Below are 25642 nucleotides of genomic sequence, written 5' to 3' on the forward strand. Positions count from 1 at the left end.
ATTTGCTACTGGAAAAGATGTGTGTTGCGGAAGAAAATGAAAAGAGTCAATGAGGAAAATAAAGTCATTAATCTAAGCATCTAGATAGAGTTATGGTTAAGTCTGCAAGGGGACATGCTTTGGGGCATAATATCTAGAACTCAGTTTCAGTCATATTATACAAGGATAGAAAAGTATCTGAAAATATTATGTTTTAACTGCATGTGAAGAATTTTTGTTGAGAAAAAAATGAGATAAGTAGGGAAAAATATAAAACATGCTTAGTAATGCAAATAACTGTGGGAGTATAGCTAAAATAACATGTTATTTGTCATCAGCTCCCAATTGAATGTTAGTTCCAGATGAAGATCACTGAGTTTCAAATTTGGCACATATTGTCCACTGGGTCTTGTGATCTAGATCTCATAGCATGAGAAACAGGTATGTTCTACGTGTTGGCACCTCTGCTCAAGCTCCACAAATTTATAATCATGAGCATCTGCATCTCCTTCTGCACAAATTAACTCATCAGAATAGTTTATCTTAAACCGTATTTCAAAGCCTAATTAATTTCAGCATTGATGTTTTATAGTATCTTTATTTCTTTAGATTTGTCCCTCTAAAGTTACTATAAAGTGTCTTTGATACCACACATATCTATAAGTAAATTCTTTGATTACCCATCCATGAGTGGTTCTTTATCAACCCCCCTTAACTCTTAGCTTAGAGTTAAAATGTATTGCCATTAAAATGTCTCCAGCCTTCACCTTGGCTTGATACCAGCAGACATCTGATGCTGTCTGAGGATACAAAGCTAAGTTAACAAATCACCTTATTTGAAAGGTTGTTCCTGCCAGGCGCGGTAGCTCATGCCTTTAATTCCAGCACTTTGGGAGGCGGAAGCAGGTGGATGACTTGAGCCGAGGAGTTTGAGACTGGCCTGGGCAACATAGCAAAACCTTGAAAGAAGGAAAAAAGAAAGAAAGAAAGAAAGAAAGAAAGAAAGAAAGAAAGAAAGAAAGAAAGAAAGAAAGAAAGAAAGAAAGAAAGAAAGAAAGAAAGAAAGAAAGAAAGAAAGAAAGAGAGAGAGAGAGAGAGAGAGAGAGAGAAAGGAAGGAAGGAAGGAAGGAAGGAAGGAAGGAAGGAAGGAAGGAAGGAAGGAAGGAAGGAAGGGAAAGAGAGCTTGTTCTTCCTGTCTAAAATAAAAAATAATTTAAAAAATTAACATTTCTTTTAAACAGCATAGAAATTGATTCTACTGAATAGAGTATTACCCCACCTACATGGCCCATGACCTATTTGATTGTCAGAAAGTGGTTACTCTTCTTTTAACTTTCCACTATTAATTATTATTTGATTTGTAGCAATGTGGAACTTAATAAGGAATTTGGAATTAGAGACATTGGTTAAAATATTTGTCTACCGCTTTTAAATGGCATTTCATCAGCTTTGTTTGTGATGGGTCAAAACTGTGAGGGTATTTCAACATAACTTACCTCTAGGACCCTCAGAACCTTGGTTGAAGAAAAATGGCAGCTAAGGCAAAGGGCACAGAGCAGCATCGAGGCAGACTTGACTCCAGCAGCTGGAGTCTAATCCACACAAATTTAGACAGCATAGGTGAGGCCTCAAGCAACATGTATCAGCCCAGAGAGCCAGACGGTAAACATGGAGAAACAAGATTGAGAACGATCTGTGGAAATGCTAATAAGCCCAATATGTAGTAAGGTGAAGGCCATAAGCAATCAAGGAAAGAAAGGGAAGAAAAGCTGGGCAAGTGGCCTCCACGTCAGGGAGAAAGTCACCGGCTCCTGACTGCCAGATGACACAATGCCCAAAGGTATATCTTGAGGCATTTCCTAAAGTAGTATCCTGGGTTGTAGTCACTGTCATTCCTCTCCTGCCTCTCTTCAAGCCTACCTTGCTCGCTAGTGAGAAATGTGAGTATATGTGTCTCTATACATTTCTGTGCTTGTGGAAGGGGTGGTTAGGGCAATTTTGCACTAAAGACTGCCCATGAGAGCTAACATGAATATCATAATAGTAAGTTATCAATAGCAACACTTACAGTGATGGTTATAGTAGTTTAAATGCATAATTCCCATACTAACTAGTTTACTATAGCCCTGCTGGATACCATGTTTAAAAAAATGAAGGAAACTCTCATATAGTTCATGTGGAAAGAATGACGTAATAGGGATCTGGAGAGAAAAGTAAGAGCCTGATTAGAAGGAGTTTTAGGCCATTGGACTTTTTGTTTATTTGTTTTTCTAATTTAAATTTTAATTGAAAAATAATGGTACATATTTATAGGGTATAATGTGGTATTTTAATGCATGTTTATAATGTGGAATAATTAAATCAGGCTAATTAACAAATCCCTCATCAGGAATGGATGGAGAAAAGGATATTGATTAAAAGATACAAAGTTCCAGTTCAACAGGAGGATAGTTATTTGACTTTAACCAGGGAAGGGTTAAAATCACACTTATACTTTAAAAAATTACTGGAAGTAAAACAATGAAAAGTGTATTGGTGACAGGCAAAAACTGATGAAAGGGATTAGTTAGGAAGCTATTACACTATATTAGGCAAGAAAGGATGGTAGCTTGGACTAGGGTGGAGGATTAGGGTTAGAGTGAAGTAGATGTATTCAAGATGAAACAGGACTTGGTGATTTTTGGAGAGAGGGAACTGGTGAAAGAGGGGATGAAGCAAAAATGATGTCAAAGTTTTGGCTTTAACTAACTAGATAATTGATAGAATCATTTGCTGATCACTGGAAAAATGAAGGCAGAAAAAGTTGAATGAGGGAGGTCACTTTGGACCAGTTTTTTGAGTGCCCAAGGATGAAACTGTCCCGATAAACTTTATGAAATTAATCAGGGAAGGAAGGAGGGGGGAAAATAAAGCAAGCTTGCAACACACTCAGCATTAATTATTAAGTCAGCTTGCTCTTAGACCTGCTTCCTCATATTTCCGTGGTGCCTATTGTCCTAGAATCATAGACCCTATTACAAGATTATAGCTCTCCTTAACTGCCCCATAGACAACAACTGGAACACTATGAAATGTTAAGTTTTCCCTTTGAGATATTCGTTCAGGTCCTGCATACCAGTGAAATGACCAATGCCAGCTGGTCTGAAGGACCCCACAAGAAGCTGACTCACCAAAGAAGGCAGCTTCTACGTCCTAATAACTTCATCCGCCTTACCTTAATCAATCAGTGACAAAACAATTTTCCAACCCCTCGCCTTCCACGATCCTGTTAAAAACCCCAGCCCAGAACTCCTTGAGGAGATGGAGTTGAGGTTCTCCCTCCATCTCCTTGTTGGACAGCCTGGAATTATTACATCCTGTCTCTACTGCAAACCTTTTTGTCTCAGTGTATTGCACTACTCCTGCAGAGTAAGCATATAAACCTGTGGATTTGTATAGAGATAATCTGGTTTAATTTGTTAAATAGACACTTCAGACACTGGTTTGGATTTCCAAAATTAAATTAAGGCTGAAAATATACATTTAGGAGTAACTGTCTACTTCGTCTTCATTCTCTCCATCTCCATGGTTAACAAAATCCTAATTTTATTCTAACATATAATATGCTCAACTAAAAATTCCCACCTTCTCAGACTTCCTAACATATCACATTGGTTCCTTGACTCCGAGTGCTCCTATGAGACATGAAAGGAACTCATCTAGGAACTGCAAGGTGTTTGCTTTCATGACACATGCACCACTCTGTTGCCCGGGAGCCTTTTCCCTATCTGCCTTCTTGGTGCAGTGGAAGGAATGCTTATGTTCCTCTAAATTTATATATTGAAATCCTAGCCCTCAATATTCAGTTCCTAGTAGTTTTAAAACTTAGGCCCCTATTTTTTTCACTGGCTCTCAAACAGAGTTACTCTCAAGCAGCCCTTTCCTGTTGGTATTAGAAAGTAGAGCTTTGGGAGGGAATTAGGTTATGAGAGTGTAGCCCTCATTAATGGGATTAGTTCCTTCTAAAAAAGACTCCAGAGAGCTCTCTCACCTCCTTTCCACCACCTGAAGATACAAGGGAAAGTTGGCAGTCTGCAACCTGGAAGAGGGTCCTCACCAGAGCCTGACCATTGTTGCCACCCTGATCTTGGACTTCCAGCCTCCAGAACTATGGGAAGTAAGTTTGTACTGTTTAAGCCCCCAGATCTGCAATAATTTGTTATAGCAGTTGGAACTGACTGAAACATCTGAGAACCATGATATATCTGGCATTACAGCAGCCACATTGCAACCACATTTTTAAAATGTAAGTGGCAATTAGAATGATGGGAGTGGATATCATGTAAGAACAACAGAAAGAATATAGAGTATGAAGTAAATATGTTGGAAAACAAATTTTAAGCAACTTCAAACTTAAATGGTTTATTAGAAGAGGAAATGCTGAAAGAATAAATGAGAATGAGTAGCTGAGAAGGCTGGAAGGAAATTGATGAGGTGGAAGAAAAAACATGAGAGGTGAGAATGTTTTGGCAAGAGGGAGTGGTTGGTCATCCTAAATGATGTAAATAAATTAATAAAATAATTAATAGTTGCATCTAGAAAATCCAAGATAAGTAAGCAATAATTAAAACTGCATGGAGAGTTCAAACAGTAAGTCAGATAAAAGACAACGATCAAATTCTCTCTAAATTGAACCTTCAACCCACTCTGCCATATGAATGCATCTTTTTGGATGCTCATTTTTCCCTTGACTTGATTCTGTTCTATTTTTCCTTTGTTTTTCATCTTCTTTGATAATCTTCTCATAGCCATTGCAAAATATTCAGTCAGTAAAACCTCACAATCTCACTTGCATCCTTTCCATAACTCTTTTGCAATAAATATATGTTTAATGTTTGGGATGTTTAACTGATAACATTTTTTTCTGAGATATTAATACTCTTGAAATCACTATTCTACAGAAAATCCTAGACAATTCATTTAAAAACTTCAGGCTACATCTGACTGAGAAAAATCTAACAGCAATATTAAAATGGAATAGAACTCCAACCAGTGTATTTATAATTTTCTTTTGTATGAGAGAAAACTGTTACTACTTGGGCATAACTTTTCCCAGCCCATGGGCATCTGAGAATATGACAATTATTTACTGTCATTACTGCTGAGAGATATGCAAAAAGATAAGTTGTTGGATCACTTTTATGGTTAGGGAGAATGCATTTTATAAAGATGAATATCATAGAATATTTATTTTTACTTCAGGCCATGCCCACTGTATGAGACCCAATAAAATATTCATTTTCTGCTGTCCTGCCCTCATTCGGTGGTAATGGGCTGTCATAAAGGGCCATAAACCACTTTCCACTAAGAAGCTTTGAGACAAGGGGAGCCAGCTTACCCCCTCCTCAAGTCAGGAGTAAGTGTCTATCTGGCTTTATTGTGTTTCATGAGTTCGTTGAGCAACCCAGTCCCCAAGAAGAGGTTCCCCAGGGCTTGTCTAGCAAGAAGAGGACAATGCACCAATGAAGAACCAGCATCCCATCTGCCAGGTGTTTTCTGGTGCCATTATAGAAAGAAAACCTCATGTGAGCCTCTGATTGCTCTGACTTCTCTACCTTTTCTCTTGAAAGTAAAATTCCAGAACCTTGGACAAGGTGGGATTTGGTGAAATGTGTTAACAAGTTGCTTGGGTTGATGGCTTGCCATTGGGGAAAGCAAATTTGGTAACTGCTAATGTAATGCTATGTTCACCTTTTATTGTTTCATGACAAATTATGACAAACTAGTGACTTGACACAACACCCATTTAGAATCTCACAGTTTCTGCAGGCCCAAAATTCAGGCATAGTATAGTTGAATTCTCTGCTCAAGGTCTCTCTCATAAAAGTTAAATGCATCCTATGATGTTGTCAGGTTTCAATCTCTTCTGGAGCTCGGTGTCCTTTTCCATCACCATTTAGATTGTTGGAAGAATTCAGTACCTAGTACTTTTAAGACTTAGGCCCCTATTTTTTTCTCTAGCTCTCAAACAAGGTTACTCTAGAGGCCACCGTCAGGTCCCCATTATTTGGCTGTTATAGATGGCTCACAGTGTGACTGTTTGTTTTCTTCCAGGCCAGTAGGAGAGGAGAGTTGCTCTACTGCTTCCAATTTCCCTTTAAAAGGGGATGGCCAGATTAAGTCAGACCCTTCCAGAAAAATCTGCCTTTTGATTTTACTGAAAGTCAACTGATTAGGGATTTTAATTACATCTTCAAAGTCCATTTTGCCATGCAATGTGGCATAATATTACATATAAAATCCCATCATAGTCGCAAGTCCCACTAGCATTCAGGGGAGGGGATTGCATAGGTTTTGCATATCAGGAAGAGAAAATCTTGGAGCCGTCTAAGATTTCTGCCTCCCACACAATTCTGACCAAATTAGATCTTTTTCAGACAAGACTCATCATCTCCTCACTCTGCTTTATTTTTTCACAGCATTTATCGCTGTCTCATACCATGTCGTCTAGTTCTTACTTATTTGTTAACGATTTCTCACACTAGAATGTCAGCTCTCTTGCTCCCCATACAGATGGGCCTGCATAAAATGGGCATCAAATTAATATTGACTAAATGAGTAAACTAGTGTATCAATGAGTGACTGAATAAACAGAGAATTTAAAATGCAGGTTTTCTACCTCCTAATAGATTACCTCTTCCCTGGATGCTGTCCAAGAGAAAATGAAGAAAGACCTATGATTTCAATTTCCCTCTCCTTCAAGATGGCAATCTTATTGACAGCTTCCTAGATCAACTCCCAGAAACAGCTTTGCTTCTAACATCTTTAGAATGAACGTATTTCTGCTATTATTTCTTGAGAAAAATTTTGAGAACTATAGTTGGTGAACAGTGAAGGGGGATGACTTGACTGAGAACTGAAACACTGAAACACACTGGTCCAGATCATCCAGCAGGCAGCTTTCTCCCTTCACGGTCCAGAGATTCTTTCCTTTTTTTTTTTTTTTTTTTTTTAAACAGAATCTCACTCTGGTCCCCAGGCTCCGGTGCAGTGAGTGGCGCGATCTCGGCTCACTGCAACCTCCGCCTTCCAGGTTCAATCAATATTCATGCTTCAGGCTCCCAAGTAGCTAGGATTACAGGCATGCACCACCATGCCTGCCTAATTTTTGAATTTTTAGTAGAGAGCATGTTTTCAGTTTCACCGTGTTGCCCAAGCTGGTCTTGAACTCCTGTCCTCAAGTGATCCACCTGCCTCAGCCTCCCAAAGTACTGGATTTACAGGCATGAACCAATGCGCCAGACCCGCGAGATTCTTTCACTTTGGCAGCTTATAACTGCATGAGGCTGAACCCAAGAGAGGGCTGATGTTTTAGCTCATTAATGCTGAATTCCCAGAGGTGCTAGAATTGTGGACTCAACCACCTGTAATGATATGCTGACATTTCTTCAGGAGAGTTCGATTGACTTGAAAGGGTGCTATTATCAGGCTGCCAAGGGAAGTAGAAGAAAATCCAAACTGACATTGAATAATTGAAGAATTTTATTACCTGTGAGTGATTGCTAACCTGGCATTCCTTCTCTCTAGCATGTAGCTCATTTGTTATTTTCCTTTCTCTCTTACATATTCTAAACTCGTTCTTTAATCTGCTCCCCCGACCATCTCAGGTCAGTGGTAACTTAGGACCCCTCTTTCCCTAGTTCATTTCTGCTATTCTTGACTTTTTAATCAATCTGTCATTGATCTGAATGCAATCCTAGCAAACACGCTTGGATCCATGTCCCCTTGGTATTCTGCAAGGTGCATCACTTGATGTAACCTCTCATTTGAGTTGCAGCTCTGAAGTTAAGGGACTCTTTAACAGTTGGGTAAATTGTTTAATCTCTTGAATTCTCAGTTCCCTTGTCTCCAAAACCTGTGTAAAACAGTCCCTTAATTACTCACAGTGTTGTTGAAAGGGTGAATTAAATAACATGTGTGAGTATTGTTTGCAAACGGCAAGCCGTAAAAGCACTGTGTGGCTGTGTTATTACTAGAATGCAAAAAGAGCAAAGTGCTGTTGCCGTGGCTCAAGTATGGCCACAATCATTTCTTAGCCATTGGGTGATTCACTTTATATGGCCTATACTCATCCCAGCTTGGATAGCTCTTGCTTTTACTGTTTCCATGGTTTGCTGTTCTCACTACCACTGGAAAATTTAGCTCTTGACCTGGATGCACTGAAGTTGAGATTGGTAACTCTTTAGTGCCTGCCATTGTCTGATGAACCAACCTGCTTCCTTCTTCTCTGGTGGCTAACCCTTCTTCAGAGCACTCAAGGAGGGAAATACCCAGGTTGTTGGATGCCCAGCACAGCAGACAGACATGGAACTGCTTCACAAATATGGACCTCAGTCTGGTAAAAGGCTTCTCAGGAGGCAGCTCTGAGATGGTCAGTAATAAGTCACTCACTGCCATGCTCCACGGAGCACCCAAATGGCCAATCTCATTTTTCCTCCTAAAGGAGAAGCTCAATGGAATGAAAAGATGGGCTGGTCACTCAGCTCAGAGATATGGTACCAAGAAAGAATGATCAAACTTCTTTGTGAATTATGAAGCTTGCTGAATCCTCCGCTATCAAAAGAACTCAGACTCTGGGTCATTGTGCCACTGATAAAGCAATTTGTATCTTAATAACATATTCTTAACCATTTAAAGATGTTTTCCCAGGAATGATTTATATAATTTCTCTTCCATATGACCTTGAAAGTTTGGGCAGGGGCACCACTACAACCTTCAAATCCAAGTTCAGTTTGGAAACTGAATGACAAAGACCACTAAAGTTGGCCAAAGGAGGAATGGGGGAAGCAAGACTGAGAATCAGCAGACAATAAGTAGAAATACAGTGTAAGGGTCTATTTGAGCTTAACATTTTCCAAATAGTGAAACTTTTCACCTAATTCAAGTTTGCATTGTACATTGAGGCCAAAGAAAGCCCTTTGTGTACCTTTTTCAATGGAAGGTCTTGGCTGAAAATTATTGGACTAGGACACAGGTGGGACAAATAGAAAGGATGCTTCCACTTATGAGTGTGAACATGCAGCGTTTGGTTTTCTGTTCCTGTGTCAGTTTGCTGAGAATCACGGTTTCCAGCTTCATCTATGTCCCTGTAAAAGACATGAACTCATCCTTTTTTATGGCTGCATAGTATTCCATATGTGCCACATTTTCTTTATCCAGTCTATCATTGATGGCCATTTGGGTTGGTTCCAAGTACTTGCTATTGTGAACAGTGCTGCAATAAACATACGTGTGCATGTGTCTTTGTAGTAGAATGATTTATAATCCTTTTGGTATATACCCAGTAATGGGATTGCTGGGTCAAATGGTATTTCTTGTTCTAGATCCTTGAGGAATCGCCACACTGTTTTCCACAATGGTTGAACTAATTTACACTCCCACCAACAGTGTAAAAGCATTCCTATTTCTCCATATCCTCTCCAGCATCTGTTGTTTCCTGACATTTTAATGATTGCCATTCTACCTGGCATGAGATGGTGTCTCATTGTGGTTTTGATTTGCATTTCTCTAATGACCAGTGATGGTGAGCTTTTTTTCATGTTTTTTGGCCACATAAATGTTTTCTTCTGAGAAGTGTCTGTTCATATCTTTTGCCCACTTTTTGATGTTCTTTTTTTCTTTTCTTGTAAATTTGTTTAAGTTCCTTGTAGATCCTGGATATTTGCCCTTTGTCAGATGGATAGATTGCAATGAGGACACATGGACACAGGGAGGGGAACATCACACAGCAGGGCCTGTCAGGGGGTGAGAGGCTAGAGGAAGGATATCATTAGGAGAAATACCTAATGTAGATGATGAGTTGATGAGTGCAACACACCAGCATGGCATGTGTATACCTATGTAACAAACCTGCACGTTCTACACATGTATCCCAGAACTTAAAGTATAATAAAAATTAGAAAAAGAAAGGATGCTTCCTTCTCTCACTTCATCAACACAGACAAGTTATAAAGTGAGCTAGCATTCGTCTCTAGTACCAAAGGAAGAACAGACCAGACAGAAACATTTCCACAGAGTTGGAAATTTCTGGCAGTAACATACTCTGCTGCATGTGAAGCAGAACAAAAAGAAGGACCGAGTCTTTCAAAATGTTTTGACCGTGACTACCTCAAAGAATTGTTTTTGACATTGCATTTGGCATTAAAATCTAGCAGGACCACACATAAACACACACACACACACACACACACACACACACACACACAGACTTAAACACACAGATACAGATACAGACACCTATGACAGAAACAAAAATTTATAGAGTGATACTTAGCCTTACAATATGTGATCCAGGCTTGCAGTTCTATTCTATTCCATTTCATTTTGTGTAAAATATGATGATGATGTTGGGTGCAACCTTCCATTTGAAAAATCCTGCACAAGAGGCTCATGTGTAAGGGAAAGTTGGCTGAGAATTATGGAGGATCTGTTCTGCCTTCATTCTTACTTGGACATGAGTTTTGCCTTTTTGGAAGTGATAGAATTGAGGCGAGGGGGTGTTATATTAGGTGATTTTGTTTAACAGCTTCCCTGTGTGTATTGTAATTTCAGGAATACAAAGAAATCTAAACCTTTTCCTCACCACTTCTCTGACACCCCAAATTCATCATTCACCCATCTATTGCTTTAACAGAGGTACACTGAATGTCTGGTGTGTGTCAGGCATTTTTTAAGAACAAATTTTGGATTATTATTTTCTACCTTCTGATAGCTCTCCTTTTTAAAATAAAAAATACCTTATCTGAAACGAAGTATTTTAAAATTATGCTCAGTGATTTGTAAAATTCTACTTTGTTTCAATTTATTCAGAATGTGTTTAACTGATAGAAACAGTCTACATAAATTGTAACTTTAATATTCAGAGTTTAATATTCTCAGAAGGAAGATGGTTGTACATATGAAGAAACACACAATAACACTGTTTGTGTCCAAGTCTTCACAAGAAACCTTTCAAAATACCTGACCCATAATCTAGACTACTAGTCCATAAATTTCTAACATCTTACTCTTAGGTTGAAAAGCAAATGTGTTTCCTTGTCCTTTTGCCGACAGAAAGAAAAGGGCGCCAATAATCTCTGGATACTTGCTAACTAATAAAGTTTGCTTTTCTGAATTTTTAACAGTGTCTCAGAATGCCAACCAGGATAGAACCACCCAAAAATGACTTGGCATTTTTGTGTGTTGATTTATTTTCATTGGTATATTCAGAAGATAATTCTGAATGGCTTGGTTTACCTATCAAAATAGTGTAATGTTTTTCAACACACCACATAATATTCAGACCCTCATCAAAAATAATGTTCCTTCTCACATCTGTTACTATACTAGCTTTCTGGCTGAATTCTTCCAGCCCAGATTTATTCTCCTGCAAAGCACTCTACTCACTATTCTTATCAAAATATACTCTTCACAGCTTCTAATTCATATCTTTAAATTTTCTAACTCTGTGAACTGTTATATACTATCCTTTCACTTGGGATATCTTTCTTACCTTGGAGTATTGAATTTTATCTTCAGGGATCAGTTGAAATGTTATTATTCATTCAGTAATTTCATTCATTAAGCTATATGTATTAAGCTATATGTATTTATTATACATTTATTATATGCAAGACAGTATTAGAGCCCAATTGTCTATACTCTCAGCTGCCATGCTTCTTATAATCCAGTGGTAGAGATAGGGTAGTAAGCAGGCAATTACATTACAATGTGATGGCTGCCATCTATGTTTGTGGGGATCAGGGGAGGCTTTGTAAGTAACATTTATGCTAAAACTGAAATAGATGAAAGATAGGCAGAAACAGAGAAGGATAATCCAAACAAAGGGAGAAGTGTGTATGAAAAATCTATAGATGAGAGAGCTAAAAAATACTTAGCAATGGCAAGCTTAGTTGAAGTAAAATTGGAGGCTTGGAAAAGTAAGTAAAAACCACACCATGAGGGTACTCACCTCATGGAAAAAAAAATGGAGCTCTTGAAATATTTTAAGCAGAAGAGTAGCTTTATCAGATTTGCACTTGAGAACAAGTTTGTCAGCCATAATGAAATCTGATTAGAGGAAACCAAACTTAGATTAGAGAGGCTCTTATAGAACTGCAAATACAGAATGATGCTGGCCTGATCTGGTGAAGTGGCAGGAAGAGAGACTACATTGAGAAGGTTTCATACATTTAATGGAATGCAGGCTTTGATGACGGATTAGATTGAAGGATAGTTTTATGTTGAAATAAGGTTTTAGATTTTGGCATGTTAATTTTCCAGTATTTGTGGGAAAGCCAGAAGCAGAGGTCTAGCACACAGCAGGATATTAGGACCGGAATATCAAAACAGACCTATGAGTTTTAGTTGTGAATTTGTGAGTTAGTGTCATTAGATGGTAATTAAACCGTGGGAATGAATGGCATTCACAGAGTCAAATAGTTAGAAGATCCAGAATAAACCCTGAGAAACACAGAACTGTAGTGGCTTGGAAGAGCAGGAGCCCCTGAAATAATGATAAAGAACAACCAAAGATATGGAAAAGCAGAGGACATCTTGTCACAGAGGCAGCAGGAAAGGATGTGCTTTACAGAAATGAAGATTCGAGCGTGCAGTGCTCCCACGCAATCGAGTCAAATAAGGACTGAGATGTGCCTATGTACAGGATTCCCATAGGTGCTAGTTTGCCCAGAAAAGTCTGAATTTAGGCTAAAATGGTATGACTAACCTCTCTTTCATTCTCAAATGTGTCCCATTTTCAAGAATAAATGATAAACCTATCATTGGTAAGGATAGTTTTGGGATGTTAGGCAGTACAAAAACTAGCAAGCAGTGGGTTAAGAGTGGAGTTGTAGAAATTAAAACAGAAACCCATTTTGTATAGATGGTTCTTTGAACTGGTTATAGCAGAAAGAGAGAGATTAGGTGAGACAAGCATGGAGAAGAGGGACGTTACCCTAACAATCATGTTTAAATGTTGATGGGAAAAAGAGTACATACAGTTGACCCTTGAATAACACAGGTTTGGCATATATCCGCTTATATGTGGATTTTCTTCCTTCTCTTCTGCCCCTGAGGCAGCAAGACCAACTCCCCCTCTTCCTCCTCCTCCACAGCCTACTCAGTATGCTGATGACAAGGATGTAGACCTTTATGAGGCTCCACTTCCGTTTAACAAATAGTAAATGTATTTTCACTTTTTTATGACTTTTTATTAATATTTTTCCCTAGCTTACTCTATTGTAGGAATACAGTATAAAATTCACAAAACATACAAAATATGTGTTAATTGACTGTCTATGTTATCAATAAGGCTCTGGCTAATGGTAGGCTATTAGTAGTTAAGTTTAAGGAGTCAAAAGTTATACACAAATTTTCAGCTGCAGGAGGGGGTCAGCACCCCACAACGCTCATGTTGCTCAAAATACAACTGTGCAAAGAAAACATAATAATAGAAAGAAGTTTCTCAGAAGATAGAAGAAGGTAGAGTTGGAACACAAAAGAATAATCATTAGAAAATAAAATGATAGCTTTCGTATTGCGTTCAAAGAGGAGGAAGAAAGAATACATCACCTAATGCAAGAAATCTGTAGATTTGTTAGGGGTTTCTATGAAGTGACTTATCCTTTCTTGTCAAAGTTAGAAGGTAGGTTATTTGCTTAGACTTCCTTGTTCTGATACACAAACGACACTTGTTGAGTTTTGTAAATCAAAGTACAATACTTTAGCTGTTATTATCTGAATTTGGTGAGGATAGAACTGAGGATTAGTTATTTCAGCTTAGTCTTCAGGATCTACAGTCAGTGGTGGAGGTGGGATGGGGCAAAGTTGAGTGTGAGTGGGAGCTGGGGGATGTTCCCTGATTCCAAAGCCTGGTCTCTGACTCCTGAGCAGGGCTGCTGCTATCCTTCCATTTCCACATACTTTAAACAAAAAACTTTTTTTTTTTCAATTTTCAGCCTGTGTTTTGAAAGTGGTGGGAGGTGGTGGGAGACAATACTTCCATTTGGTGCATTCACTTAAGTGTCTCTCTGATGTCTCCTTTGGGAATTCTTCTACACTTTAGCAAGGAGGGGAACAGGAGCATATTTTCACAGCATTTCTGCCTCCTAGAGAAACCATGCTCATGTTCTTGCAAGTTTGAGCATAGTTATGGAGATTCTAATTTAATATGTAAAATTAGGACTGGACAATATAAATCGGATGTTTTGTACTAGGAGTTGAAAGTCTTCTGAATTGAGAGATAAAACACCTGGGCTTGATTTTCAGTTTTGCCACTTACTAGTTGTGTTACCTTAGAAAACTGACATAAACCCATGTCTTTATTTGTTTACCTATAAAATGGGATATTGTATTCTGCTCTGCTGAATGCATGTTGCTTCTATGATAATTAGATCAGGCAATACATGTGAAAGCACATCTAATTAAATTCAAATTATGAAAACAACAGAGGAATCTGGGATTCCTCTGTGGACCATGAGATCCACATAGGCCCATGAAAGCAGGCTCATTCTGATGTAAAATAGTGGAAACAGAGCAGAAAATATAAAGAACAATCTGAAGTCAAGTTTTTCAATCAACTAGAAGTCAAGTTTCAATCAACTATAATTCAACTAATCAACATTAGTCAACTGATCAAGGGTTTGTGGGGTGTAGTTTTGTAGTTTTGGTTTTGTTTTTGATTTGGTATTTCACTTTTAGGATTTAGACAACCCATACACACACCCACATATCCATTACCAAATTCATAGGCTATATCCTGGAATAATTTTTAGAAGGACAGTCAGCACAATATCTGTATCAATAATATATGAGAATCATAAACAGTGACCCTTAACTCACATTGAGTTCAATAATTTCCACTATAATCTATCTCCCAAGGCAGGACAAATTTAGAAATTTATAATTAAGTTATAGGTTTTTTTCCCTCATTAATTCTGAGATGGAACAAATGCAATGCCATTGCTCAAGTAATTCAAGAAATTAAAGTTATACTCTAGGCTATCATTAGACTTTGACTCTTCAAGCTAATCTACTTAAAGCTTTTCTTGCAAATAATACATTTTTAGCTCTACATTTTGTGATAGTCTCACCCTACCTGCAGTGCTCTTTCACCTATCAGGTGGGTCCATCTGATAGGTGAGCACATTTGCAGTCTTGATTTGCAGAGATATGTCTGGAAATACATTCAGTTTGAATCTCTACTTTGGCAATTTAGAAAAGTTGTTGATGTTTTAGCAATGGGAGTACTGTCCAACAATCTGCTCCTTCTCCAATCGTTCCCTGCAAAGACCTATGAGGGTAGCAGCACAGTCCAGGCCAAGTGGAAATCTCCCCAACTAGTGATGAAGTCAAACCTTATAATAATGAGAGAGAGTAGTTTTTCTAAGATATTTCATCCAGACATGATTCTCTTCTCTAATGTGGCAACTTCAATGACAGTGAAACACTCTGAAGATAGATACTACCGACAGGATGGTCATCCCCCTTGTCCATATATGGTCCTGCCTCCTCCTCTCATATACTCAGGATGGGGAAATTGTTCTATACCCACATTTGGAAGATGACAATTAGTCTAGTTCACTCACAGGTATTCCACTCCCTTTGGCAATAATCAATATAGGAATAGATATGACAAAATGTTGATCAAGAAGATAGAGGAAAACTATTGCTCAAAGTGACCTGAGAAATGTTTTACTGGTTATTACGGGAAAAAAAAAAAAACTGTTGGAAAAAGAAGCTTCTATGTTTTTCTACCCCTTGGTGAGGTTGTATGTCGACAGTTGTCTAAGGGTGTGGTATCTGAAGCTGTGGCTGCCATTTTGTGACCATGAGGAAGCAAGCTGGAGGATGATGGCCAATGGGTACAGAAAACAGAGTGGTAATATGGAAAGAAACTGGGTCTTCTACTGCTGAGAAAACTAAATATGTAACCACCTGCCTCTGGTTTCACTCATATTTGCAACCAAAAGCACCTTACACTACCCTTAATTAATTTTATATGAGATGATCCCAACCTTTTGTTCTCACCAAAGACAGCATTTGTTGGAAGGCCTTTGGTTGCCTTCTGCATGGAGTGGGTACCGACAGGTCCACTTCACAGATGAAGAGGTAACAAAAATAGGAACAAGTAACAACATGCCTCTGTCCTAGAACCAGAACTTGATTCACCTTGAGTTAGTCCATTTTGCATTGCTATAAAGGAATACCTGAGACTGGTAACTTGTAAAGAAAAGAGATTTATTTGGCTCACAGTTCTGCAGACTGTACAAGCATAGCACCTGTATCTGCTTGACTTCCAGTGAGGATTCAGAAAGCTTTTAGTCATGATGGAAGGTAAAAGGGGAGCAAGCATGTCACACAGTGAGAGAGAGTGAGAAAGAGATGGGGGAGGTCCCCGACTCCTTAATAACTAGATCTCACATAAACTCATTTCTGGAAGGAGGGAAGCAAACCATTCATGAGGGATCCACTCCCGTAACCCAAACACCTCCCACCAGGTCCCACTTCCAGCATAGGGGGTCACATTTTAACATGAGATTTGGAGGGGACAAACTTCAAATTATATCGACCCTACTTGCTTCATCAACTCTACTAACTTCCTGACCTCCTGAGTCAGGAGCAAACACTATCTCTTTGCTGCCTCTGCCAACCTCACTGAACGTGACCACTCTGCGTTCCCCTGACTTTTCCTGGTTGTTTAAGTTTCTACGTAATCCCAACTGCTGCTCTGTGCTTTCATTCCATGGCCATCCACACACCAGCATGATATGTCCTCACTTTTGAATGTGAGTGATAACTTTGACAGCACTCAGCAGGTGATACCTCTGTGTGTTCAGCTTTCACCCCTAGAATTTCTCACATACCTGGGGATCAGAAAGCCCCCACCACTCAAAACCCGGCTGAATGGAAAGTTTTTCCTCAACTTGGACATTATACTACTGTTAGAGTGTGAATTTTAAGGCACACTTGACCTAGATTCTCAGGTCATTATCCAAATGACTGTTAGTCAACTCCTGATCCTTTTCTTCCACCTTAGTCTCCAGCATGGTCTCTTCATCTACATTAGGGTATCTAAAATCAAATCTTACTCTGTCTTGATATCTTAAAATCACAAATTAAATTATTTATTCCTGTTTATGACAACCCAATTTAAAAATTATTTACAACTATTTTCCATACATTTCCATATATTCCTTTTTTGCCTTGTATATGTAAATATAGCTATAGATATTTATATAGACAAATAAATAGATAGATACAAATATCTGCCTACAGACAGCCAGCTCCCCACATCTGCAGGTTTCATATCCGTGGATTCAGCCAACCGCAGATAGAAAATACTTGGGAAAAAAACAAAAAGACAATAAAAAATTGCAATGCAAAAATAAAAATAATATGAATAGAAAATAATACAACATAACAAATATTTCCATAATATTTACATTGTATTAGGTATTATAAGTAATCTAGAGATAATTTAAAGTATATGGGAAGATGTGTATAGTTTTTTTTTTTTTTTTTTTTTTTTTTTTTTTGTGAGACGGAGTCTCGCTCTGTCGCCCGGGCTGGAGTGCAGTGGCGGGATCTCGGCTCACTGCAAGCTCCACCTCCCGGGTTCACGCCATTCTCCTGCCTCAGCCTCCCGTGTAGCTGGGACTACAGGCGCCCGCCACCTCGCCCGGCTAGTTTTTTGTATTTTTTAGTAGAGACGGGGTTTCACCGTGTTAGCCAGGATGGTCTCGATCTCCTGACCTCGTGATCCGCCCGTCTCAGCCTCCCAAAGTGCTGGGATTACAGGCTTGAGCCACCGCGCCCGGCCGATGTGTATAGTTTTTATTCATGTAATGGACCAGAGCATCCATGAATTTTGGTATCCAAAGGAGTTCTGGAATAAATACTCACTGATACTGAGAGATGACTATATAAATATATGTAAAATATACATAAGAATATAAAGCTAGACATATTTCTATCTATCTATCATACATCTTTCTATCTAATATATCTATCTATATTTTATTTAAAAGTTTTCCTGAGGCCAAGAATCATGATCATTTATTTTTCTAATGACTTTAACCTACCATCTCTTCTTATTTCTAGTGTAAACTAATTTTTCTACATTTCCAATATACAAAATTGGGTTTTTTGCTTCAACATTTTTGTGGCCTTTTTTTTCCTTAACCAAGACTTTCCCCCCACCACCATGGCACCACTGCTCTCCCTAACACTATAGTGTTGATCTTCTTCATGGTTCCTGTTTCACGCCGCATGTGCACACACATACACACATATGCATGAGTTAAGAGAATAATTTTTTAGGAAGAAAATGAGCAGAAAAAGTACTGTTACTCTACACTCTTCATATCAACCACCAGTCTCTTTTCTTTGGAAGTCCATACAATCCAGCTGAATCCGTTTTTTTAGCTTTTGTGTCCAGGGCTCCATGACACTCCCATACATGCTTCAAGATCTGGCATGAGGCTCATAGTTCACATGCCATATTGAGAACCTGACTTACTTGGGTAGACATGGGAGCCATCTATGGGTTTTAAATGTGAGTGTTCCAGTGTCACGTTTGTCTTTTAATTAAAGTCCAGGGACTGGGTTTAAAATGGATTTGTGGGAGACACACCTGGAGTCCAGAGGCCCTTTGGGACACTGTCAGTAATGTCGAAAATATTTGGTGGGGTTTCAAATTAAGGAAATAGTATAGGCCATAAATGAAAAGAGAAGACAGATTTTTTTAAATGCTTAGTAAAATTACTGAGGGTTGGCCATTGGTAGATGTGGAGACTGAGGAAGGCAGAATCAGAAACATTCCCTAAGCTTCTAGCGTGAGTACATGGGTAGGCTAAGGTGCTCCAATGAAAAGACAGAATGAGAATATTGAAATAGCAATAATAGCTATCTTTAATTTAGCACCTTTACACTAAGCATTCTTCTACATGATTTTCACTTTTTTAAAACTTTATCCTCACAATAACCCAAGATAGCTAAATTCCATTATTTGCATTTTAGAAGAGAAAATTGGGGTATAGGAATGTTGAATGTTTTACATAAGGTCACACAGGCGGGAAATGATGGAGCTGAGTTTTATACTCAGGCACTTCAGCTTCAGAATCTGCACTGGGACTTTTAGTAAGCGGAGTTTATGGGGATATGGAAACAGAATGAGTGGTTTGATGATGAGTTTCATTTTATAAATGCTGGGTTTCAGGTACCTGTTTGAGATCCCAGAGACTTTAATCAAGGCGTTGGGTGTAAGAGTTTAAAACTCTCGATAAACGTACCAGTTTGAGAATTGTTATCTTAACAGGGGAGCAGTTTAAAAAATGTTGGAGTGAATTATATCTCCGGAGAACAGTGAAGAGTGAGAATATGTGTGGGCTGAGGATAGAACCCAAAGAACACCACTGAAAACATGACTAGAATAAGAGAGTCTGTGAGTGACAAAGGAGCTACAGTCAGGGTTATAGACGCTGGACCAGAAGAACACAGTGGGAAAGTTCCAGAAGGAGGCTGAGTGCCTATGTAACTCGTAGGTCTCGTAAGGTAAGCACTAAAAAAAATTAAAAATAAAAAAAAAAAAAACCTATTCACTTCTCAATGTGAAAATAAAGGATAATGACTAGAAATATGGTGGATGTAAGTGAAGGCATCAAAACCCAGGTGACAATAGGTTTGGAAATGAATGGGAGGAGGCCATGTGGTTAGGCAAATTTAGATCAATTTTTAAAAAGTTTGGATAAGGAGAGTGGTTAGATAACAGCTAAAAGATGTAGACTCAACAGAGTTTATTTACTTTTATTATTCATCTATGTATTTCTTTAGGATGACAGCAAATCACATAGGCAATTGCAAAATTGTCTTTGTGAAGAGAGAGAATAAACTAGAATGGTTACGGAAAGAAAACCCCTCAAGAACAGCAGAGGATCAAGAACCCATGGGGTAAGCTAGACTTCTATGTGGACATTACTCTATGTCCACTCCCGTTCTCTGTTCTCTCATTCCAGCAGCATAAAGCATAAAAAATAAATATAAGGGCAATTTCTTCTCATCTTTCTAAGATTAGATCCTACCTATCTGACCATGACTCTATCCCTACCTCAACAACTTTGATCGTTAATAACCCCTACCATCCTTTGTACTTAAAGTTCACCCATTCCATTAACACCTTCCTCCTTGTCTTTAGGAATACCCAAAAGATTCTACTTCCTTTCCTCAATACTACCTCTCCTTCCAATTTCCAACCGTTTGGGTTCTATCATTCACTGCCAAGCCTTTAGGAAGACTGATCTATAGGCAAAGACTACATTTCTTTCTTGTTCACTAATTCTGCAAGTTTTTAGATCCCATTAAACTAGTAAATTATTCTTTCAAAAGTCAATATTGCTCTTCTTACATCCACATCTGTTGAATTGAGTCCTTTTCTTCTTTTGCAACAATTGACTTCTATTTTTTCCCCTGCTTCTCCACCTTCCAATTATAAATCTATCACTATTTCTAGCCATAATAACATTAACTGGAACTTCTTGAGTGCTTAAGATGTCCTATAGATTCATCTAAAGATATTACAAATATTAAACATTTGATTTGCTCACTTATATATGAAAGGTACTATTATCAATCCCAGTTTGTAATTGAGGAAACTGAGATTCTGATTGGTTAACTAACTGACTCAAGGTTACATAGCTAGTGAGTGATGTACACAACTTTTTTCTGGGGTAGGGGACAGAATCTTACTCTGTTGCCCAGACTTGAGTGTAGCGGCAGGATCTTGGCCCACTGCAACCTCCATCTCCGAGGTTCAAGCTATTCTCCTGCCTCAGCCTCCCGAGTAGCTGGGACTACAGGCACACTCCACCACTCCTGGCTAATTTTTATATTTTTAGTAGAGACAGGGTTTCACCATGTTGGCCAGGCTGGTCTCGAACTCCCGACCTTGTGATCTGCCCAGCTCAGCCTCCCAAAGTGATGGGATTACAGCCATGAGTCACCACATCAGAACAATGTACACGAAATTTGAACCAGACAGTGTAATTCAAATCTTATGCCCTTGATGCCTCATCAGTGACACCTTATCAGTATCATTTATAAGGTGACCATATATAATGGTTACCTAGGATTTTCCAAGTTTAGAGTGTTATTGCAGCATAATTATTAAAACATGCCCCTTTATACTGCAAGTCCCAATAACAGTAGTCATCTACATGGTCATGTTAACTTTATAGTCCCCTTTTCCTGTGCTCACCCAAAAGCTACCATTTCCTAGTAACTGTGCGAGGCATGTAACATCCATAATCACTAATTGTTATAACACCAGGTTGAACTTGGTTTCCTTATTTCAAAGGGGAAATGGTGAGGTTCAGGTTGAGGTTAATTGCCTTAATTAAGGCCACACATATACCAAGTGGCTGAAACTGGCAGGATAAAAACATAGATGCCTCTGGCTCTGAAATCCCTTCTCTGGGTCTTTTCTTCCTTTGCATTGTAATCATTTCAGCACCACTCTCTGGGAAGTCTCCAGATACTGCCTTATCTCCTGCCTAATGTCCCAGTTGTATAGCTGTCTATCCATCAGTAATAAGTGGGCTCTCCAACAAGATGGTCTGTACCGCAATCATTTCTGTTTCCCCCAGGGTCCAGAGCATTGTTTACGCCACATAAGACCCTTTATTTATTTATTTATTTATTTATATCTAATATTTATTAATATCTAATATTATAGTCTCTCTACTGTTTATGTTTAACTCAGGTATTGAATTTAGCTGCCCTGTTTTTCTGGCTTTCCTAGGGGGAGGCTTCTCAGATATTCATTTCACATATGACTCCAACCTCTGATGTAGTCAGACATAGTCTGCTGAGCACAATTTCCACCCGATGATTAGAAAATGCAGTCCCATCAAAAGCACATCTGCCCCAACATCCTCTATTATAATTTGCTAGCACTGGGTGCCACCTCTTGCATTCTGAAAGCACCGACCCATTCCTGCTCTCCAAGCTGCAGAGACACTGATGTTTTCTCCCTCAAAAGAGGAAATGGGTTTCACTTTTTTATAGCCACATGTTGGGAGTGGATTAAAAGCAATATTATTTGATCCTCTGCTCAATGTCTGAGGCTCAGGATTACATGGCTTTAAGTTAATGAGGTGATTCTCAATGCTGGCTGCACAATAAAACATCCGAGGAATTTTTTAAAAACTGAAGCCTGGACTGCACCATGGACAAATTACATCAGAATTTTTGGACATCCATGTTATATTACACTGCCCCTCGGTGATTCGAATGTGCAGCCAGCTTGAGAGATACTAAGCAAAAGGAAACTTTTCTGTTCTCTTTGAGATTTCTGAAAATATTCTAAAAGGATCACCAAATAAGAAAATCTCAAAATAAGATAAAGAAGCTATCATATTATTTTGGTGCAAATTTGCAGATTTTATTTTTGGTACCTACACAATCTGTGTTTCTACAGAAATGCAGAATCACATCCATCCTTGCCCCACCAGAGGTCCAACGACATACATCTTTACTGTCTTATTTGAAAAAGACTGTTCACCTTTTCTTCATCCCAGACTATCAACCATTGCTAGGCCATATATGCATCGACTCCCTTTTTTCTGACCTCAGAACTACAGGCCTTGTGCACCTCTGCTATTCCTAGGCAACAAGAGCCTTCCTGCGGTAGGAAACACCTATTCCGCTAAGTTCTGTTTAAACTCAATCTATTTCATGTTTCAACTTCCTCCTGATACAAGCCTGACTCCAAATCCCCCAGTGCAGATGAACCTACACTGAGCATTAGAAGCAATCTCCTAAAATTAATTCCCAATGGGTCAGTGACTGATAGCCCGTTAAAGCGTCTGAAGGCAGCTGCATTCTCCAGCGTTGAATGCCTATCAACCTAAATGAACTGGTGTTTCATGACATTTCAGGGGCTAAAAGAGTTGAACTGAGAAATAAGTCCATTTGTGCAGAGCTTTTAGTAAGACTAAAAGTCTTCAGCCCAGCCACGCGGGCAGGACAACCTTTTCTTTTAGTTTTATTGCCATCTACTCTTACCTCTCATAGTTTCCTTTATTCTAGTTTCACCAATTTAAAAAAAAAAACTCTAAAATTTTATGTATGGCAGAAAAATCTGGTTATTTAGATTTTTTGTAATTTAGTTCATTGTAAATTAAAGACTGGCTGTCTACAGTAGATTCTGCAATGCATCTCTGACTTCTGCTTTACCTATGTGTATATTAAAAGTAAGCCAAGGGTGAAAAATCTGGTTATGTAGATTTTTTGTAATTTAGTTCATTGTAAATTAAAGACTGGCTCTCTAGAGTAGGCTCTGCAATGCATCTCTGACTTCTGCTTTACCTATGTGTATATTAAAACTAAGTCAAGGGTGAAAGGGACAATCTGAGCAATTAAAAGGCAACCAACATGATTAGAAGGTTCCTTGGGTTTTCCCTAGTAAGATAGACTAGTGGGCCTTATAGGTAGGGGCAAAGCCAGCTTCTTGCTCTGTCCTTTCTATCTGTGTGACTCAGGGCAAGTTTCCCTAACTCTTCTCTCAACCATTTGCTCTTTGACACATTTGCCAGGTTCTTGTTAAGACTAAAAAACATAACATACAAAAGTGAGTCACATGTAGAAAGTTCTACAGAAGCTGGTTTCCTTCCTTCCTTCTAACTCCAGACCTAAGGATAAGGAATATGTGTGGGAAAGAAGCAGACATCCTCACTCAAAACCCTAATCAAAATGGAACTGTAAAGTAGCATAACTACTGTTTCTATAAATAGGGTTTGAGGCAGGAATATGCCTCTTCTGCTCTGTTTGGCACATTTTTCTGGCTTATTTGGAGCAGGAGGGTATAAAGGATACTATTGAAAAATTAAGCCTTCAACATAGAATCCTGAAACAGTTACTTGGAAAGGATTGGGAGAAGAGCTGGGGCTGAGTGGAAAAGTGGGCTGAAGCACCCTCTTTGTGATTTGACTTCAGGGCCTCGGCTGGGAGCCCTTGCCTATTACCCAGCCTGAACTCAGCAGTCTGCTTTGATTGATGACCCCTCATTTTCTTTTCTACTCCCTCACTCAGGCTCCAGACCTCCCCGATCAGGTGAAAGTCCACCTACACTGATGACCTTTACTGTATTGTCTCCAAATGACTTAAGCGCTATTGGCAAAAGAACCTGGGCTGTCATGACCCAGTAATCCCATTTATGTCAAGCAATGCTAAGCTCACGGGCTCCATGAAGAGAGACTCACATTTGGGCAGAATTATAAAAATCATCATCACGTTTCTCAGAGGGCCTCATTCCAATTATGCATGCCTTCTAGGGCCATCATTTAGTTCACCTTCTAGAGCACGCTCAGCTAGGCATGATAATTACATCTGTGTTCTAAAAACGGAATAGGAGGGAGTCTTAAAGACCCATATTTCATATTAATACCCAATTACATCTGGGATGTGTTTTTCTTAGTTTAAAAAGAACTGGTGAGGAAGGTTAATGATTTAATTAAGTCCACTGCCCACCCCCACAGCAGCCCCACTCTTACCACGGAGAACATGAAGGTGGCTAGCAGCAGACACCGGAAGGAAAGCAGACACAGAACAGCAGCTTGCATTCATCTGCTGATGACAGCTTTATTATTACATTTTGAATTAAAGCCATTGGCTCAGTAAGTCGCAGGGGAAAACTTCTGATTGATCAGACTCAAGGACACCTATGTTAATAAAGAACACGACTACAAGTGGACCATAAGGAAATCAAAACTCTCCTTTTTGATGGGAACAAAGGTCTCAGTCTGTGCATTACTGCACTTTTAATCTATCTACAGAGGTTTCAAGGTCATTTTGTAGCCAATCCTGTATTCATGGACAGTAAAAGTGGCTTGGACGTTGGCTCTTTTTTCTACTCAATGCCCAGTAGCATACTTAGTCTACATCTACTGAGAGAATAGTAGAAAGCAACTTTAATACAAATCCTAGCTCACCTGCGGTGTAATCATCAGTCAGTTTCTGCATTCATTTATTTTATTCATTCTTACAACTTTTGCTTATGTTCTTTTCATTATTAAGCATAGGCATTTGGGATACATTATAGAAAACAGGAATGGATTTCTATCTTCATTGAGCTTACATTCTAGGCAAGGGGAGAATAATAAGGAACGTAATATGTAAATCACATACTTTGTAAGAAGATGGTAGAAGCTGGAAATAAAAGAAAAACCAAAGTAGGTGAGAGGATTGGGAATGGCAGCAGAGGAAAGAGTATGTAGGTTGCAATTTCAAAACACGAGGGTAGGTTCAATATTATTTAAGAGGTGCCCTTTGAGCAGAGACACAGGAGGTGGCATATTATCTAGCAAACATCTTGGGGAGGAGCAATCTAGGCAAGGGGAAAAGATCTTGCAAAGGTTCCTAAGCCACAACCTAAGAAACAGAAGAGTGGGCATATGGCAGGATCTAGGCAAGAAGACATAAAGCCTGAGAAGGGAAAACAGCTAGATCGTGTAAGACCTGAGAGTCACTGTGAGGATGTTGATGTATACTTTGAGTGAAAGGAGATTCGGGACAGGTTTTGAGCAGAGGAGTGACTTGGGTTTTGAAAAACTCTCTCTGGTTGTCTTGAATAGACCAGAGGGGCTGTGGC

General features: G+C 38.9%; 1 long non-coding RNA gene across 7 annotated transcripts in view; it reads left to right on the forward strand.

Annotated features, from left to right (window-relative positions):
* Positions 1-4009: 4009 nt before the first annotated feature.
* The window catches only part of LOC123567975 (uncharacterized), a 184780-nt gene continuing 163147 nt past the window's right edge, over positions 4010-25642 (forward strand). For all 7 annotated transcript variants that reach the window (XR_010580116.1, XR_010580114.1, XR_010580115.1 and 4 more), the window contains exons 1-2: positions 4010-4135; positions 19831-19947. This is a non-coding gene — a long non-coding RNA (uncharacterized lncRNA). The remainder of the gene's footprint in view (positions 4136-19830; positions 19948-25642) is intronic.

This window comes from Macaca fascicularis, chromosome 12 (assembly GCF_037993035.2).
Source record: "Macaca fascicularis isolate 582-1 chromosome 12, T2T-MFA8v1.1".
Classification (NCBI taxonomy): Eukaryota; Metazoa; Chordata; class Mammalia; order Primates; family Cercopithecidae; genus Macaca; species Macaca fascicularis.